This window comes from Pogoniulus pusillus, chromosome 18, assembly GCF_015220805.1.
Source record: "Pogoniulus pusillus isolate bPogPus1 chromosome 18, bPogPus1.pri, whole genome shotgun sequence".
In the NCBI taxonomy this organism is placed as follows: Eukaryota; Metazoa; Chordata; class Aves; order Piciformes; family Lybiidae; genus Pogoniulus; species Pogoniulus pusillus.
The window spans coordinates 1,092,163-1,109,392 of NC_087281.1; the positions used below are offsets into that span (position 1 = coordinate 1,092,163).

At 45.3% G+C, this 17,230-nt stretch overlaps 1 long non-coding RNA gene across 1 annotated transcript in view; it reads right to left on the reverse strand.

Annotated features, from left to right (window-relative positions):
- The window catches only part of LOC135183333 (uncharacterized), a 541,852-nt gene that overhangs the window by 467,521 nt on the left and 57,101 nt on the right, over positions 1-17,230 (reverse strand). The window lies entirely within an intron of this gene.

Here is a 17,230-nt window from a genome sequence, read left to right on the forward strand (position 1 = left end):
CCCTGGCTTCTGAGTAGTCTCAGGGTAGATTTTGTGTTATTTAGGCTTCAGCTATGAAAATGCAGGATGGCTTGACAGCAGGAATCATAGAGTCAACCAGATTGGAAGAGACCTCTAAGATCATCCAGTCCAACCTATCACCCAGCCCTAAACAGTCAAGCAGACCATGGCACTAAGTGCCTCAATGCCTCCAGGGATGGCGACTCCACCACCTCCCTGGGCAGCCCATTCCAATGCCAATCACTCTCTCTGACAACAACTTCCTCCTAACATCCAGCCTAGACCTCCCCCACCACAACTTGAGACTGTGTCACTGGGAGAAAAAAACAACCTCCACCTGGCTACAGCCTCTCTTCAGGTAGTTGTAGACAGCAATGTGGTCACCCCTGAGCCTCCTCTTCTGCAGGCTGCACACCCCCAGCTCCCTCACCCTCTCCTCACAGGGCTGTGCTCCAGGCCCCTCACCAGCTTTGTCCCCCTTCTCTGGACACATTCCAGTATCTCAACATCTCTCTGGAATTGAGGAGCCCAGAACTGGACACAGGACTCAAGGCGTGGCCTGGCCAGTGCTGAGTACAGGGGAAGAATAACCTCCCTTGTCCTGCTGGCCACACTGTTCCTGATAGAGGCCAAGATGCCATTGGCTCTCCTGGCCACCTGGGCACTATCAGTACCCCCAGGTCCCTTTCCTCTTGGCTGCTCACCAGCCACTCTGTCCCCAGCCTGTAGTGCTGCTTGGGATTGTTGTGGCCAAAGTGCAGAACCCTGCATTTGGCTGTGTTCAGTCTCATCCCATTGGCCTCTGCCCACCCATCTAGCCTGTCAAGAGTTAGAAGAATTAGGTTAGAATGTTTACATCTATTTTAAAAAGTTGAAAAGGCAATGAGTTTAATTTGTGTTATTTGCCCAAAGCACTAAAAGTTTACGAACATGAAGTCAATTCCCAAAACTATCCAGCTTAGAACATGAAACTCTGACTTGGAGTATGAAGGTCACTCTAAAGCAGAGAGGAATTTTCCTCTGTATTGGTGAATCTGGATTAAGGAAGGCTGAAAAAAGTCAGAACAGTCATAAGAAGCAAATTGTGGAAATGCTGTTGGCATGTTCATGCTGCAAGTGAAGGTATGTTTATGGTCTTTACCAACATACTTGGTAAGAACAGTAGTAAAGGCAAAGGCCTTTTTACTACTCTAGTTGCTATCTAAAGCCTTGTGGTAACAGGGTTGTTGCCTGTTTGCTAGCAGGAGGTGGCATGTATGACACCCATCCTTGATGACAGCTATCCTCAAGACATTCTCCTCCTTAAACTTATTTTCTAGGTAGACCTACAGGCGCAGTGAAGAACACAGCAATTGTGCCTGTATTACCAAGTACTGTAACACAGCACAAGCACACTCAGAGCGCAGAATGGTTGGTGCACAACATTTTTAGAGGTGTGGCAGGGAGGGAGGATCATTTTGCTGTAGCTCTAGTCTGGTCCCATTAATTGAATGTGCTGATCAGCAGCTGGAGCACATTTGATGAGTTCTTGGAGAATGTCTCCTGGTTTAATTTCTTCTGCAGGGAATTCAAAGCCAGAACTCTGCAATGTGAAGCAAGACATTCTAAGTGGGGGTGTTCTGAAGTGTTAATTCAAAAGTGCACCTTGCTCCAAGCTAAAACACTAGTGCAGACCTAACAGAAGTCACTCGGAACTGCAGCTTTACCATCTATACTCCTGAGTCCTGTTTCTGAGGCACTGTAAATCATTATATGGGATTTTATACAGCTGTATGTTATACAGCGAGCAGCAAGTTGCTTGCAATGACTGCAGACCCCTGAGAGCAGAGGCTAGTTTATATCCTTGGGACACTTAATTCAGACTTCTGTCTAGCGTTGATGAGCATGAGGTCATCATTCATTCTGATCTGAGGTGTAAGAGGGAAAGGACCCAAATGTACGATGTCTTACTGGATTAGGATGAAATAGACTTTAACTTGTATATCTCCTGCTTTAATTAATTCTGTGGGATTATAACTACCAAGTATGGTATGGGACAGAGCTTTATGATGGAAACTCTCTATTTTACAGAGGTCTGCCAATTCAAACACTGGCTAGTAAAACCCAATAACTGAATACATCATATTTATCTGAACCTATAGCTCAGTTTTAGATTTTTTTTTCTGTGCTATTAAAGTTGGCAGGTGTCCGCACTGCACTTGTCATGTCAAGCTTTCCAACAGATTGGGGATGGAGGGCTGCTAACTGCATTGAGATGCAGTCTGAGAAGTAGCTAAACATACTTCAATAGTGCAGTAGCAATTTCTATTCCAGGTAGAACAGTTGAATGGAGTACAATATTACTATGGATTTGGAAGTGGCATCCATAAGCTGAAAAGCAAAGGAAACATTACTAAAAATCTCACCTTTTTTGATTATGGCTGCAGAGACCATTTTGCATGAAAATATGAGGTTGTTACCTGTGATACGACTTGTAATGACAGGATGAGGAGCAACGGATTTAAACTGGAGGAGAGGAGATTTAAACTAGATGTTAGGAAGAAGTTCTTTACAGTGAGGATGGTGAAACACTGGAACAGGTTGCCCAGGGAGGTTGTGGATGCTGCCTCCCTGGAGGTGTTCAAGGCTAGGCTGGATGAGGCCTGTTCCAGTGGGAGGTGTCCCCACCTATGACACGGGAGTGGAACTAGCTGATGTTTGAGGTCTCTTCTAACCTAAACTATTCTATGATTCTACCTATGATTCTATGATTCTCTTCCCACAATGAAGCCCGTCAGCCCTCCTGAAAAGTATGAAGAATTGGACCCAAATGACTAGCTTGTAGTTGGAACTCCTGATTTCTAGCTCTTGGCTCTCTAGTGGAGACTGATTCCCTAGGAATCTTTGCTCCATTCCTACTTCCTAGGGCTCTGAGTTCACTGCTGACTGAGCATCTGAGCCGCAGGTGTTGACAGAGCTCCTTTTCAATTCAAAATTCAGCATTTTTCTACTTGTCTATTTATAGCCAAGTGAACTTCATTGTTATTGTCCAGATTTTCTCTCAATGTGACCCATGGAAATTTATGTTCTTTGCTGCAGTTGAACTAGTTTTTCCCCTACTTAAAAGTTCCCCATGCCTGGCTCCCATGTGCCTATCTCACGCTGAAGACAGTCACCACCCTCAATTATTGACCTTTTAAGGTGAGTCACAAGGTGGGATTGATTCTGAGCTGTGTCCAGTGTTTGTTTTTCTCATACTAACTGTGCACTAAAATTAATGGTTTTTTCCACAGTTCTCTGAAATATTTTATCACATAGAAAATATACACCTGCAGTGCAATCCCACCGCACCCTCTCTTCATCTCTTTACTCATTGCTGGAAATGGTGGAGTCAGATGGTCCCCCTTATGGCCAATGGCAGGGGTTCCCCATTTGTTTTCTATTGATGACTCATTATCAGATTTGCTCAGTTTATGAGCAAAGGGATTATTTTTCTAAATGGGAATTCAACCTGGGCTCTGAAAGTCAAGCTGTGTTCCCTTCTGCTTCTCACATTATCACCACCAATAAAGAATCTGCAGCCAGGGACTCAGCTGACAGCTTTGTCAATGATGCATGAAGCAGTCTAGACTCTAGTTGCTCTTCCACAGCTGCAGGAGAGCTACAGTGTGAACTAAAGAAGGAGCAGAAGCTGGTTTTTTTTCTGTCACTGAAACAAGCAGATGGGACAAGGTGACTACATAGAAGCTATTTGAAGTACTTTTATGATGAGTTTGGTTTCTAAATAGTTAACATTTCATCCTCACTGTCTTCTTGCTCTATATATCAAGAGTTCCTAAAAGGCATCTCCTGCCACAGATTTTCACTCCTATTTTTTTCCTGCTTTGTAGCTGAAAAAAACCATAAATTTTGGCTTTGGTGTTCTGTGGCCAGCCAGACCAGGAAGGTGATGCTCCCCCTGTACTTTGCACTGCTGAGGCCACCCTTGGAATCACAGAACCACATAATTGTCTAGATTAGAAGATGCCTTTAAGATCATTGAGTCCAGTCTTAAGTTGCATCAAGCTATGCCAGGGGAGGTCTAGGCTGGATGTTAGGAGGAAGTTCCTCCCAGAGAGAGTGATTTGCCATTGGAATGGGCTGCCCATGGAGGTGTTGAAGCAAAGCCTGGCTGAGGCACTTAGTGCCATGATCTGGTTGACTGGCCAGGGCTGTGTGCTAGGTTGGACTGGATGGTCTTGGAGGTCTCTTCCAACCTGGTTGATTCTATGATTCTATGATGATTAGCCTAGGGACAAATCCTTGACTTAATATCCCTAAGAACTATGCTTACATGACTCTTAAATACCTCCATGGATGAGGAGTCCACCACTTCCTTGGGCAAGCTGCTCCAATGCCTGACAACCCTTTCAGGAAAGAAATTCTTCCTAATATCCAGTCTAAACTTTCACTGTCACAACTTAAGGCCATTTCCTCTTCTTCTGTCACTTGTTACTTGGTTGAACAGACTAATCACCTTTCAGAGAGTGAGAAGGTCTCTCCTCATCCTTCTTTTTTTCCAGGCTAAACAATCCCAGTTCCCTCACCTGCTCCTCATAAGACTTGTTCTCTAGGCTCTTCATCAACTTTCTTGCTTCTCTTCTCTGGACACACTTTAATACTTCCATGTCCTTCATGTGGTGGGGGGCCCAAAACTGAACTCAGTTGTCTCAGTTCTAATTTAAATTTACAGAGACTGAAATAAATTTGATAGAACAAATAACAATTTTATAGAGTGCCCTTCCCTCTCCCCCCTTCTTTCCCAAAAGAAAAGGATTAGATTTAGGGAGGAAAAGGTAAGCACAGCCAAATAAATAAATGTCACTCCACTGGGAAGTTAAAAAGAAAAAAGTTTAACAATAACTTAAAAAGGTATCTGAGGTAGGGAAGTTACAAAGGGTGTAGGGGAGGGAAAGCAAATACAAAAGGTATAAATACAACTTGATTTTGATGGTGATGGCCACGTGGTGAAACAAAGAGAACCAGGAACAGGATGATGATTCTGGTAATCAGGGAGGCAGGGAGCACAGAGAGAGAAACTGTCCCCCTGCTTTTATGGATCTCTAGACAGGAAGGGGCAGTGAGCTAACCATCACCTGGTAGTGTTCAGACCCACCCCTGGGGAGGGGTCAAGACCACCTAGGGTCAGGTTCAAGGTTACTCCCCCTGGAGGGTTAAACCTATACAAGAGTACTCAAGGTATGGCTTCATGAGTACTGGGTTCAGAGGTAAAATGTCTTCTTTGATTCCACAGTCCACACTTCCTTATACATGCCAGGATGCTGCTGGCCTTCTTGGCTACCTGGGCACACTGCTGGCTTATGTTCAGCCAGTTCTCAGTCAACAGCCCCAGATTCATATTTCTTAGCAGTCACCCATCCTCAAGCCTATAGCACTGCCTGGAGTTGTTGTGGCTGAAGTGCAGATCCCAGCATTTGGACTATTAAAACTCAATTGGTCTTGGCCCCCAGACTACTCTGTCTACATCCCTCTGCAGAACCTCCCTACCTGCAAGCAGATGAACACCCAGCTTGTGTCATCTGCAAGGTTACTAAGGGATGTACTCCATTCCCTATCCACATCATTTATAAAGATGTTAAACAGGACTGGCCCCAGTATTGAGCCCTGCAAACACCACTTAGTGGCTGGCCACAGCTGGCCTTAACTCCATTCACAGAATCACTGAACCTTAGAGGTTGGAAGGGACCTCCAGAGTTCATCAAGCCCAACCTCTCTACCAAAGCAGGATCACCTAGGGTAGTTTGCCCATCCAGGCAAGTTTTGAAAGTCTCCAGAGAAGGAGACTCCACAACCTCTCTGGGCAGCCTGTTCCAGTGCTCCATAACCCTCGCTATAAAGAAGTTTCTCCTCATGTTGGGGTGAAGCCTTCTATATTCCAGCTAGTAGATGCTGCTCCTGGCTAACACTTAGAACCTTTAAGAGAGACTTAAGGTTAGATGTGCCAGGTGTACTTGTGGCTAAGCTGTGTTTACGAGGGATGTATCCCTTTGGTGCGTGCAGGCAAGGAGGGGATGTGGGTGGCCTGCAGGCTGTGGCTTGGGGTTTCCTCTGGAGCACACAATGGCTGCCCATGCACACAGTGAGGCTCACAGGTCTGGAGCACCTCTTGTCCCTTCATCTTTTTGCATGGCAGCTGTAGAGCTGCTTGCTGTGAGAGGCTTTTTTTGAACTGCAACCACAACAGCAGTGCTTCTTGTTTCTTCAGGCAATACAAGGCAAGAGAAGACTTACTATTTTGGCCACTATTAATATAACTTTCCTCAGACAGTAATGACTAATTGCAGAAGAAAGTTAAAGGGAGAAACTCAATACTTTAACCATGGCCAGAGGTACACACAGTCCTTATGTGTGCCACAAGGTCAGACTTGTGTATCATGTGCACTTGGTTTTCCTGGACCCAGGACAAGTCCAGGCAAGTCAGACTTAGAAACCTCCAGTCCATTGTCTGGTTTAGTGCATGTTCAGGGCTTGTCCTTCCAGGAAAGCATCACACAAATTCAAAGGAAAAAATATCACATTAAAAAAATCAAATAAGAAAGAATGTGAGATGATGAACCGAAGAACTGGGAAGGCTAATGGGAAGTTAGAATCATAGAATCAGTCAGGGTTGGAAGGGACCACAAGCATTGTCTAGTTCCAATCCCCTTCCAAGGGCATGGACACCCTACCCTAGAGCAGGCTGGACAGAGCCTCATCCAGCCTGGCCTTAAACACCTCCAGGGATGGGGACTCAACCACCTCCCTGGGCAACCTAGTCCAGGTTCTCACCATTCTCATGGCGAAGAACTTTCTCTTCATGTCCAGTCTGAACCTATCCATCTCCAACTTTGCTCCATTCCTCCTAGTCCTGTCACTACCTGATATCCTAAAAAGTTCCTCCTCAGCTTTTTTGTAGGCCCCCATTCTGTTTCCACTATCAGAGGGATGGATATGAACTTTTCTGGAAGCACAGTGAGGAATCAAATGCTGCAGATGCCTGGAAAATGTGGCTACCTGCAAGTGAAAGACTCATCTCCACGCCAGGGGTTGGCAGAAGGCATATCTGTGGAGTTATTGTGCAAACAGACAAGTGAGACCATCTCTTCCCTTTAACCACAGAATATTCTAGGAGGATTGGGAAAAAGTTGACTTCTACTGGGATTAGTAGGGCAGAAAGAAAAATCACCATATTTATTTCTGGGCTGTGCAGGTGACAGAGCCAGTGAAAACATCCATCTCCGTTCTGTGCTCAGTAAGCAGAAAATGAAACAGAAGAGTCGGTGTGACAGTGAGCGATTTAAAGCCACTTGTAGAGGCAGGCATTCAACCTCAGGCCAGCAGCTCAGGAGCCCTCACAACAATGGGGCTAGTTTTTAATAAAACTGCAGCCACTGGAATCCAAAGGGATCTGGAACAAGACAAACAACAAACACAAAGCCTTCTAAAGTGTGTGCTGCCCATCGAGCTACAAAAGTTCCCCACGGCACTTTGTCAGGATTTGAAATTGTGACGGGTATTCTTGCCTGCCCTCGCCTGGCTTCCGTCCACTTCAGCTCAAGAAATTCCTTCCAAAACAGGCTGCAGTAGCAGATAATCATTGTTTCTTCCCTTGTTTTGTCTTGGGACGTCTGGGCAAGATGCATAAATCCTTTCCCAATATCTGGGCTCCCCCAGATAATTTTCTTAAGACCGCACAAATGAGAGCGACTTTTATGTAGACACTGGGACTGATTCAATTCTCACCATGTGCTACTTATCTGGTACTGCACTGCTCTTTGCAAACTATGCATAGAATCATAGAATCAGCCAGCTTGGAAGAGACCTCCAAGATCATAGAGTCCAACGAGATGGCGTTCAATAAGGCCAAGTGCAGAGTGCTGCACTTTGGCCACAACAACCCCATGCAGAGATACGGGCTGGGGTGGGAGTGCCTGGAGAGCAGCCAGACAGAGAGGGATCTGGGGGTGCTGATTGATACCCTCCTGACCATGAGCCAGCAGTGTGCCCAGGTGGCCAAGAGAGCCAGTGGCATCCTGGCCTGCATCAGGAATGGTGTGGTCAGCAGGAGCAGGGAGGTCATTCTGCCCCTGTACTCTGCACTGGTTAGACCACACCTTGAGTACTGTGTTCAGTTCTGGGCCCCCCAGTTTAGGAGGGACATTGAGATGCTTGAGCGTGTCCAGAGAAGGGCGATGAGGCTGGGGAGAGACCTTGAGCACAGCCCTACGAGGAGAGGCTGAGGGAGCTGGGATTGGTTAGTCTGGAGAAGAGGAGGCTCAGGGGAGACCTTATTGCTGTCTACAACTCCCTGAGGGGTGGCTGTGGCCAGGAGGAGGTTGCTCTCTTCTCTCAGGTGGCCAGCACCAGAAGAAGAGGACACAGCCTCAGGCTGTGCCAGGGGAAATTTAGGCTGGAGGTGAGGAGAAAGTTCTTCACTGAGAGAGTCATTGGACACTGGAATGGGCTGCCCGGGGAGGTGGTGGAGTCGGCATTCCTGGAGCTGTTTAAGGCAGGATTGGATGTGGCACTTGGTGCCATGGTCTAGCCTTGAGCTCTGTGGTAAAGGGTTAGACTTGATGATCTTTGAAGTCTCTTCCAACCTTGGTGATACTGTGATAAATATACAGTCAGAGGAATCGACTCAAAACTGTACTGCTGTAGCTCACAAAATTTTGGCATCAATTTCTCTTCACCTTTAAACACTCATTGAAAAAAGATAAGATCTTTCTACAGTCTTCCGGATACTTAAGGAGAGATAGGGACTCATTGCATCATTATCAAGACTCCACTTCTCAGGTTCTGAAGGGCAGTTCAAGGCAAGGTTGGATGTGGCACTTGGTGCCATGGTCTAGCCTTGGGCACTGTGGTAAAGGGTTGGACTTGATGATCTGTGAGGTCTCTTCCAACCTTGGTGATACTGTGTGTGTGTGAAATATAATAAACTATCGTTAAAACCCTAAACCAAAATCTGCACCTTCTTAATGTCAAATAATGTCTTTATCCAGCTGTCTGTAGTCCACCTTTGTGTTACTGTTTTCTGAAGCTTTCATTAAACACAACCAGGTGCAGGGTTCTGCACTTTGGCCACAACAGCCCAAGCAGCGCTACAGGCTGGGGACAGAGTGGCTGGAGAGCAGGCAGGCAGAAAGGGATCTGGCTGTGCTGGCAGATAGTAGCTGAACATGAGCCAGCAGTGTGTCCAGGTGTCTAGGAGAGCCAATGGCATCTTGGCCTCTATCGGGAAGTGTGGCCAGTAGGACAGAGGAGGTTATTCTGCCCCTGCACTCAGCACTGCTCAGGCCACACCTTGAGTGCTGTGTCCAGTTCTGGGCTCCTCCATTCAAGAGAGATGTTGAGATACTGGAATGTGTCCAGAGAAGGGCAACAAAGCTGGTGAGGGGCCTGGAACACAGCCCTGTGAGGAGAGGCTGAGGGAGCTGGGGGTGTGCAGCCTGCAGAAGAGGAGGCTCAGAGCAGAGCTCATTCTGTCTGCAACTACCTGAAGGGAGGCTGTAGCCAGGTGGGGTTGGTCTCTTCTTCCAGGCAATTAGCAATAAAACAAGGGGACACAGTCTCAAGTTGTGCTAGATGTTAGGAGGAAGTTGTTGGCAGAGAGAGTGATTGGCATTGGAATGGGCTGCTCAGGGGGGTGGTGGAGTCGCTGTCCCTGGAGGTGTTGAAGCAAAGCCTGGCTGAGGCACTTAGTGCCATGGTCTGGTTGATTGTTTAGGGATGGGTGCTAGGTAGGACTGGATGATCTTGGAGCTCTCTTCCAACCTGCTTGGTTCTATGATTCTCTGATTCAGGTGGATCAGCCTTGTGTTGTGGATCAAATCCAAGTGCTGTTTATAGGCCAAGAAATAATTGGGTTTTTATATGAAAAGTTGTAATGAGAGTCATTGAGAGGCATGGAGTCCATAATGTGGTATTCAGAGCTTCCAGCCAGCATGCAAAACACAAGTTCAGAAAGCTGCTGTAGACAGGCCAGCTAAAGACTCAAGGTAGGTTCTTCAACATCTCAGATTGCTGCTGGGATGATTTCTTCTCTCTTTCTTAGTACGGAACAAGTTCAAATGACAAAACCTCATCCCATTTTGCAAGAGGATTCTTGTTTTCAGGTCTGTTCTAATTTTCACCTTTTCTTTGCGGAAGTGTGTGTGTTGGTATAGCTTTCTGCTACAGCAGAGATCAATAACAAATGCTCCCTTTGAAGCAGGGGATTTGAAGCATTCTGCAGGAAATCAGAGGAAGCAGGGTGATACAAGCCATTGCTTCCTTGAAAGAGTGACCTCACAAAGCATTTGGCCTTTCCAAGAAGTCGTTGCGTGTGTATATCACAAACCAATAAGTTATAAAGTGAGTAGTATAATGAGAAAATAAATTAGCTGGAGTTTCACAGACAGTAGATTGTGAAGTCTGCAGCTCTCAGCTTTCTCAAACAAGGTGTCAAAATGAAACCAGGAATGCAATTTCCACCTTTGATAGCACAATCTATCTATTATGTAGGCAAAGCCTTCCAACAAGTCTTATTTTAAGGTGTGAACATATACTGAGGAGACATTTGCTCCTTTGTGCATCCTTTCCTCAGTAAATAATGCGCTTTTTAACCCTCTAATCTTCTGGAGGATGCAGCTTCATGGCTGAGACGATTAAACATGGAATTATCTTGGCCAGGAAATTTTACTGAACTTCTCTTCTCAAGCAAAAGAACAAGGGAAGAAAGCAGAGCTGAGGGATGCTTCTCACTGTGAGCAGTTGCAAGTAGTTTGTCTTTTTACTGACTTCAAAGAAACTTAAATTCATTTAAACAGTGACTCTCTTAGAAAGTCTTTCAAGGATGGGCTCTCTCCTTACAAACTTAGTAAAAGTTGCCTAATACAAGTAAATTATCTCAGCTCCCTCTGTGACCAGTAGAGAGAGCCAATCACCTTTAAAAAAAATCAACTGACCCTTTCTCCTCTGCACACATTTCTAAAGTAGGTGAGCTGGAGTTCTTGCTCTGTTTCTTCTTTGACCCCATTGACAGTAGGTGGAGTATGGAAGAATAATGTGAGTGGAATCAACTAGAGGAGTCAACAATGGAGAACCCCAGCTTAATTTCAGGTTTTGTTGTATTTTGTTCAGAAACTGAGAGTGATGACTGCTTGCTCTCTGGTCTCTCCTACCACAGTTTCAAACAACTGTTTCACAGGATTTTAGGGGTTGGAAGGGACCCAAAGAGATCATTGAGTCCAGCTACTCTGCCAGAGCAGTACCACAAAATCTAGCACAGATCACAGAGGAAAGCATCCAGACAGGCTTTGAAAGTCTCCAGAGAATGAGACTCCACAACCTCACTTTGACTCTAACAAAGTCTCTCTCTTTTGTGTTTGGATGTATAAGAATATTTTAGAAAATGTAAAACTTTGAAGAAAGAAATCTTCAAACATGTAAAGAGGGCATATCATCAGAAAAAGCATGCTTCATACACAATAGCTACGTGACCACTTCTGCAGTGCAGAAGGATAAATGGTGTCTGTGGCTTAATCTGCTGGCAGGTGCACGCTCTGGTTCTCTGTGTGTGCACACAGGGATACGCAGATTATTAACAGGTTTGAACACAGTGCTGCCAAATCTAGCTGGAGAGCTGTAACCAGTGGAGTCCCCAAGGGATCAGTGCTGGCTCCAGTCCTGTTCAACATCTTCATCAATGACATTGAGGAGGAGAGAGACAGACAGAGTCTGCTCAGCAAGTTTGCTGATGACACCAAACTGGGAGGCTTGACTGATACAGCTGAAGGTTGTGCAGCCATCCAGAGAGACGTGGACAGACTGAGAGCTGGACACAGAGGAACCAAATGAGGTTCAACAAGGACAAGTGCAGAGTCCTGCACCTGGGGAGGAATAATAAACTGCAACAGTACAGGCTGGAAAGTGATCTGCAGGAGGGCAGCCCTGTGGAGAGGGACCTGGGAGTGCTGGTGGATAACATCCGTGGGACAGCAACATGCCCTTTTGGCCAAGAAGACCAATGGGATCTTGAGGTGCATTGAAAAGAGTGTGTCCAGTGGATCAAGGAGTACTTCAAGTTCCAGGTATAAGAGAATGTCATTTAATATAATTGTCATCATTTTATTTCCTTCAACAAAAGCAATCACTGCCTATAGCTTGTTTCAGAGTGTTGTAAGCAACTTGCAGCCATCCCCAAATATCTGCTAAAAGAAGTCTCAAACCCGACAAATGTCTTTGGAGAGGTGTTTTGTGACTGGCATTATATTTAGCTTTAGGATGGGAAAGCACAGCCTGTGCAGAACACCTGTCTGTCACTGGAGCAAAATGAAAGACATTGTTTGAGAAAAAAAAATCTTTGGTGAGGACAAGGCAAATAATTGTACCACTTTACTCAGTTAAAAAGAGTGTGTGCATAAAGAGCTCAATCCTTTTCCTACTAAATTAATGGCAAAACTCACAGTGACTTCAATAGCAACAACAAAATCCAAGGCAAAATTGCCCTTTAGATTGATCTGAATGAATTATTTCCTTGCTTTCAGCAAAAAGCTGGCAATCAGCAACTGTATAGTCTATTCCTGGAACAGAAAAGCACATGCTCACATTAAAACACCTGTCTAATTACTTTCCTGAATGGAGCTACTTTATAGAATCAACCAGGTTGGAAGAGACCGCCAAGATCATCCAGTCCAACCTAGCACTCAGCCTTAGGCAGTCAACTAGACCATGGCACTAAGTGCCTCAGTCAGGCTTTGCTTGAACACCTCCAGGGACAGCGATTCCACCACCTCCCTGAGCAGCCCATTCCAATGCCAACCACTCTCTCTGCCAACAACTTCTTCCTAACATCCAGCCTGAACCTCCCCTGGCACAACTTGAGACTGTGTCCCCTTCTTCTGTTGCTGGTTGGAGAAGAGACCAACCCCACCTGGCTACAACCTCCCTTCAGGCAGTTGCAGACAGCAATGAGGTCAGCCCTGAGCCTCCTCTTCTGCAGGCTGCACACCCCCAGCTCCCTCAGCCTCTCCTCGCAGGGCTGTGTTCCAAACCTCTTTATCAGCTTTGTCACCCTTCTCTGGACACATTTCAGTATATCAACATTTCATAATCATCTTCTAGAAGAGGTTATATGACATAGCTGCCTGGAACTGCAGGTAACTGGAACTCAGTGGTGGTAGTCTCTTCCAAAGAGTTGAAAATTCCTGCTCTGAAGTTGTATATTGATTCCAGTTCTTTGTTATTAACATATAGGAAAAGCAACAAGCCTCATCAAAAGAAGAAAAATCCTGGCTTATACCACCTTCAGACTGACCTTCGCCCTTTGAGAAGTTTCTAGGTGTGCCCATACTTGAGGGTACTCCATGTTCTTGCTTCATTTTTTCTTTAGCTTGGCTTTTTTGAACATGGTGCTGGACTATGCTGTAAGTGTCTTGTCTTTTCCTTCCACCTAGATGCAATGTCTGCTTGTATGTCTGCTCCATTGTCCATCATAGTTCTCATACGCTCCTTGTAAAAGAACTGGTGATAGAGGGGAAGCCTTGGATCATTGTACTCAGAGACAGACTTGGAGGACAGTCAGAAGTCTGTAAAGGTCTTGATTTTGAAGGCCTGGATCCAAATTCCAGGATATGCATCTGTTGTGACATGGCACAAGGACAGTGATTGATAGAGCTCTGAAACAGGAACTGCAGAAGTAAAAAATGGTGTTTTGAGCCCTTTTTTTTTTTAGGGCTATCTCCACATCTAATTTCTTTTCACTGTTTTCTTTTAGAAGACATTTGAAACTCTGGCATTTTGCAAAGATATAGTAAGAGTGGCAATTAGGGCAAGTTAGAAGAATCAAAGCCAAAGTCAACAGTTACCTATTTCATTTTTTTCCTAAGCAGAAGCTCATCAGATTCAACAGAGACTTTTGTTCATAATCAGTTATTACAACAGTTATGAAAACAAGCTATAAGGAAAAAAGAGAGGGGGAAAAAAGGAAGTGGCTTTCTTTCCAAAACCAATTGAGCAGGCTGAGGGAGATCAAACTTGCAATGATTTTATATATTGTAACTTCAGCTTCCCCCACCTCCCCCCCACCAAAAAAAAACCCAACCCAACAAACAACCACACAAAACCAAGGAAAAGCCAAACCAACAAAACACATTCCACAAACAGAAAGGTTTAATGAGACAATTGCAAAATTAGGCTCTGTTCACAGAAGAGGAATTGCTTGGCTGGGATTCATACCTCTGTGGCTCTTCTAGAAGCAGCTAAGCCTTGGGCAATAACAGCTGTGCTACTTGAGCGCTCACATCTGCAGAGGCACTGGTAATATAATCAGCCATGGGAAACAGTAGAGCATCCTTACACTAGTCTGAAGAAATGGAGAACTTCAGAATGTTGAAGCATATTGCAAAGTGTTAACAAATAAAAAGAAAACTTGTGTCCCAAATGCTGCACTTCTGCAAACATTAATATAGGCTGCTGTTAGCTGAGGGAAATAGTTTGTGAGGCTCATTACTTTAATTGGTCCCTGTCATCTAGTTAAAAAGGAGAAGAGAAGAAATGCTTCTTACAAAGAAACAAGGCTCTGCAAAGCTGTGTTTTGCTGCTGCAGCTCTGTGGTGTCCTAGCTAACTGACAGGCCCTCACATGGTTATCACAGCCTCATCCTTCACTGTCTGTGGCAGGTAAAATACCTCCCACATTTCCCCCCAACAAGTGCAAGGTCCTGACAAACCTTGAGCAGGCAGACTGAGGCTGTCTAGAAGCTGATGGAGACCAGTTTATGCTTCTGGCACCTCTGGATCTAGGAGTACCTTCTGTTGCTTGGAAATATCAGCCCTCCAACTAATTGAGAATTTGACCATAGTCAAACTTCCAAGGGCATAAATGGAGTTCAGTTATGGAGAGAGGAGAGCTCTATCCATGCAGAAGCTGCCTAGCAATGAGATATTCTCCCTGCAGAATGGGATTTTCTTAACTCCTTGGTGCATATGTATGAGTATCCAGGGGGATATTTTCCTTTTCTGAGTGTGTACACACATTTGTTCATTTCTCCAAACAGTTTAATCAGTGGTGCAACAGTATTTTCCCAACTGACATCTAAATCTGCAATTCCGTTGTGTCAGAAGGAGAGCAGATTTACTGCAGTAAATCCACAGCTTCCAGTGGCCATGGCTGCATGTTTTGTGGGTGCCTCCATATCGACTCATGGCAGTATTATCAGCACTTTCACTGCAGACAGCCACGACTTCCTCTCCTGCTTCACCACTTATAAAGCTGAGAGGCTCACAAATCTGTCAATTTCTAAAGTCCTCATAAGTACAGTAGTGTGGGAACCAAGTTTCATCAGGGACTGCTGTTAGGGACTAGAATCACAGAAGCACAGAATCAACCAGATTGTAAGAGACCTCCAAGCTCATCCAGGCCAACCTAGCACCCAGCCCTAGTCAATCAACCAGACCATGGCACTAAGTGCCTCAGCCAGGCTTTTCTTCAACACCTCCAGGGATGGCAACTCCACCACCTCCCTGGGCAGCCCATTCCAATGTCAAATTACTCTCTCTGGGAAGAACTTCCTCCTAACTAGTTGTATCAGTGGCTTGTTGTGTGAGTGGGGATAAGCCATGGACTTCTACTTCTTCATTCATTTTTTGTGGGCCAATGTTTATTTAGGGTGATGACTGTTTTGATGTAGATGTGTATGTCAGAAGACTCTGTCGTGGAGCACTCCAAATTTCTTTCTTCTCCTCCCCCCCTACAAGTTTAAAGGGGGAACAGCAAAAGGCACCTTTCTCCACACATGTATTGACCTGTGTGGAAACCCGTGCTGGAATTGGGCTGGTGATTGTCTGGGGTTTTATGTCCAGTGTAAGATGGCAAATGGACACTTGGTCTAGAAAAGCATCAAGATAGAAAGGCAGAAGGCACAGTGTTCTCTCCTTGACAGAGGTCCTGACAGCACAGGTTCCCACCTTGGCAGAGCCCTGCCATGAGAGTCTCTGTTTTGTACCATCCCGGCTTTTGGACAGTTCATTCCTTTTGCATAGCTCCTACCTTTTGCACAGCTCTTGGGTTTTGCACCTTCCTTGCTTTTGGAAGATTCCCCCACTTTTGCACCATTCTGTGCAAATTTGCAAGCTTGGTAAGTCCTGGGGTCCATTTGGAGAGCTGCTGGTGGCTGGCATCCAGACCTGGCTACTCTCGGACCATGTCACAGCCAACTTCCTGGCGGCTACCCACAGCTGGGAAGATGTTAATAGTTGGGCTCTCCCCTGCCACTACTGAGGTAGCATCATTCCATAATCATCACACTTGTGGAAGACACTTCTGAATTTAGTGGCTTTTACACCTGCCTTGGGCTTCTGCTGTTTGGATCCATGACTGGATACTGTTTGCAGCTTCGGAAGGCTGCTTCTGCAGAGAAATCTAGCAAGAAATCATCACCGAATACCTCTCTCACTTCCATGAGTAGCCTGCTGTTCCCTTAATTCTGTGCTCAGCCTGATTGATAGTGGGGTAAAGCTGTGTTTGTAGCTTAGCTTTTTCCATTTTCTTACTTCCTGAAGCTCTAAATTTGCCCATAACATTCTTCAAAGCATTCCTGACTGAATTTGAGCCTGTAAATAAACTTAAACTAATTCTGTATATAGTTTGGGGGTGGGGGGTTCAGGAAAACAAAATCATTCTATTTTCATAATTCCTGAGCCAGACACATTAATTCCCTGCCTCCATAACAGACCCTTCCAGGGAGGAAAGGCACTCTGTGCAGGTGATTACTGATTTTGGCAGCTCTCTGCAATTCTAGTGGTGACGAATGCTAACCGAGGTGCATTGCAGCACTGGCCTGTGCTGGTTTAGGCTTCTCCCTTCTCAACCCAGCAAACAGAAGCTCCATTGTGCTGTTAAGATCTGTGCATGTCTATTCTCACAGGTGTATTGGTTTCTCTTTTGCAACCCTGTCTGCTGTAGTATTCTACTGAAATTCCCTTCTGATGCAGAGCCTGTTTACTCTATTAAGGCAAAGTGTGTTTTCTACTTTCTAGATCATTTAAAACCTGTGGCAAAATTAACAATATTGTTTTGGTTAATTGTCCTCATCCAAGAAACATTGGCAGCTCCCCTGGGTCACTACAGCAATTTCTTTTACGCTGTAAAAGACTTTCTTCCCTAGAGTGAGACTGCATCATTATGTGACTCCCCAGTTCTGCACTGATAAAGCCTACCTGAGCCTTTG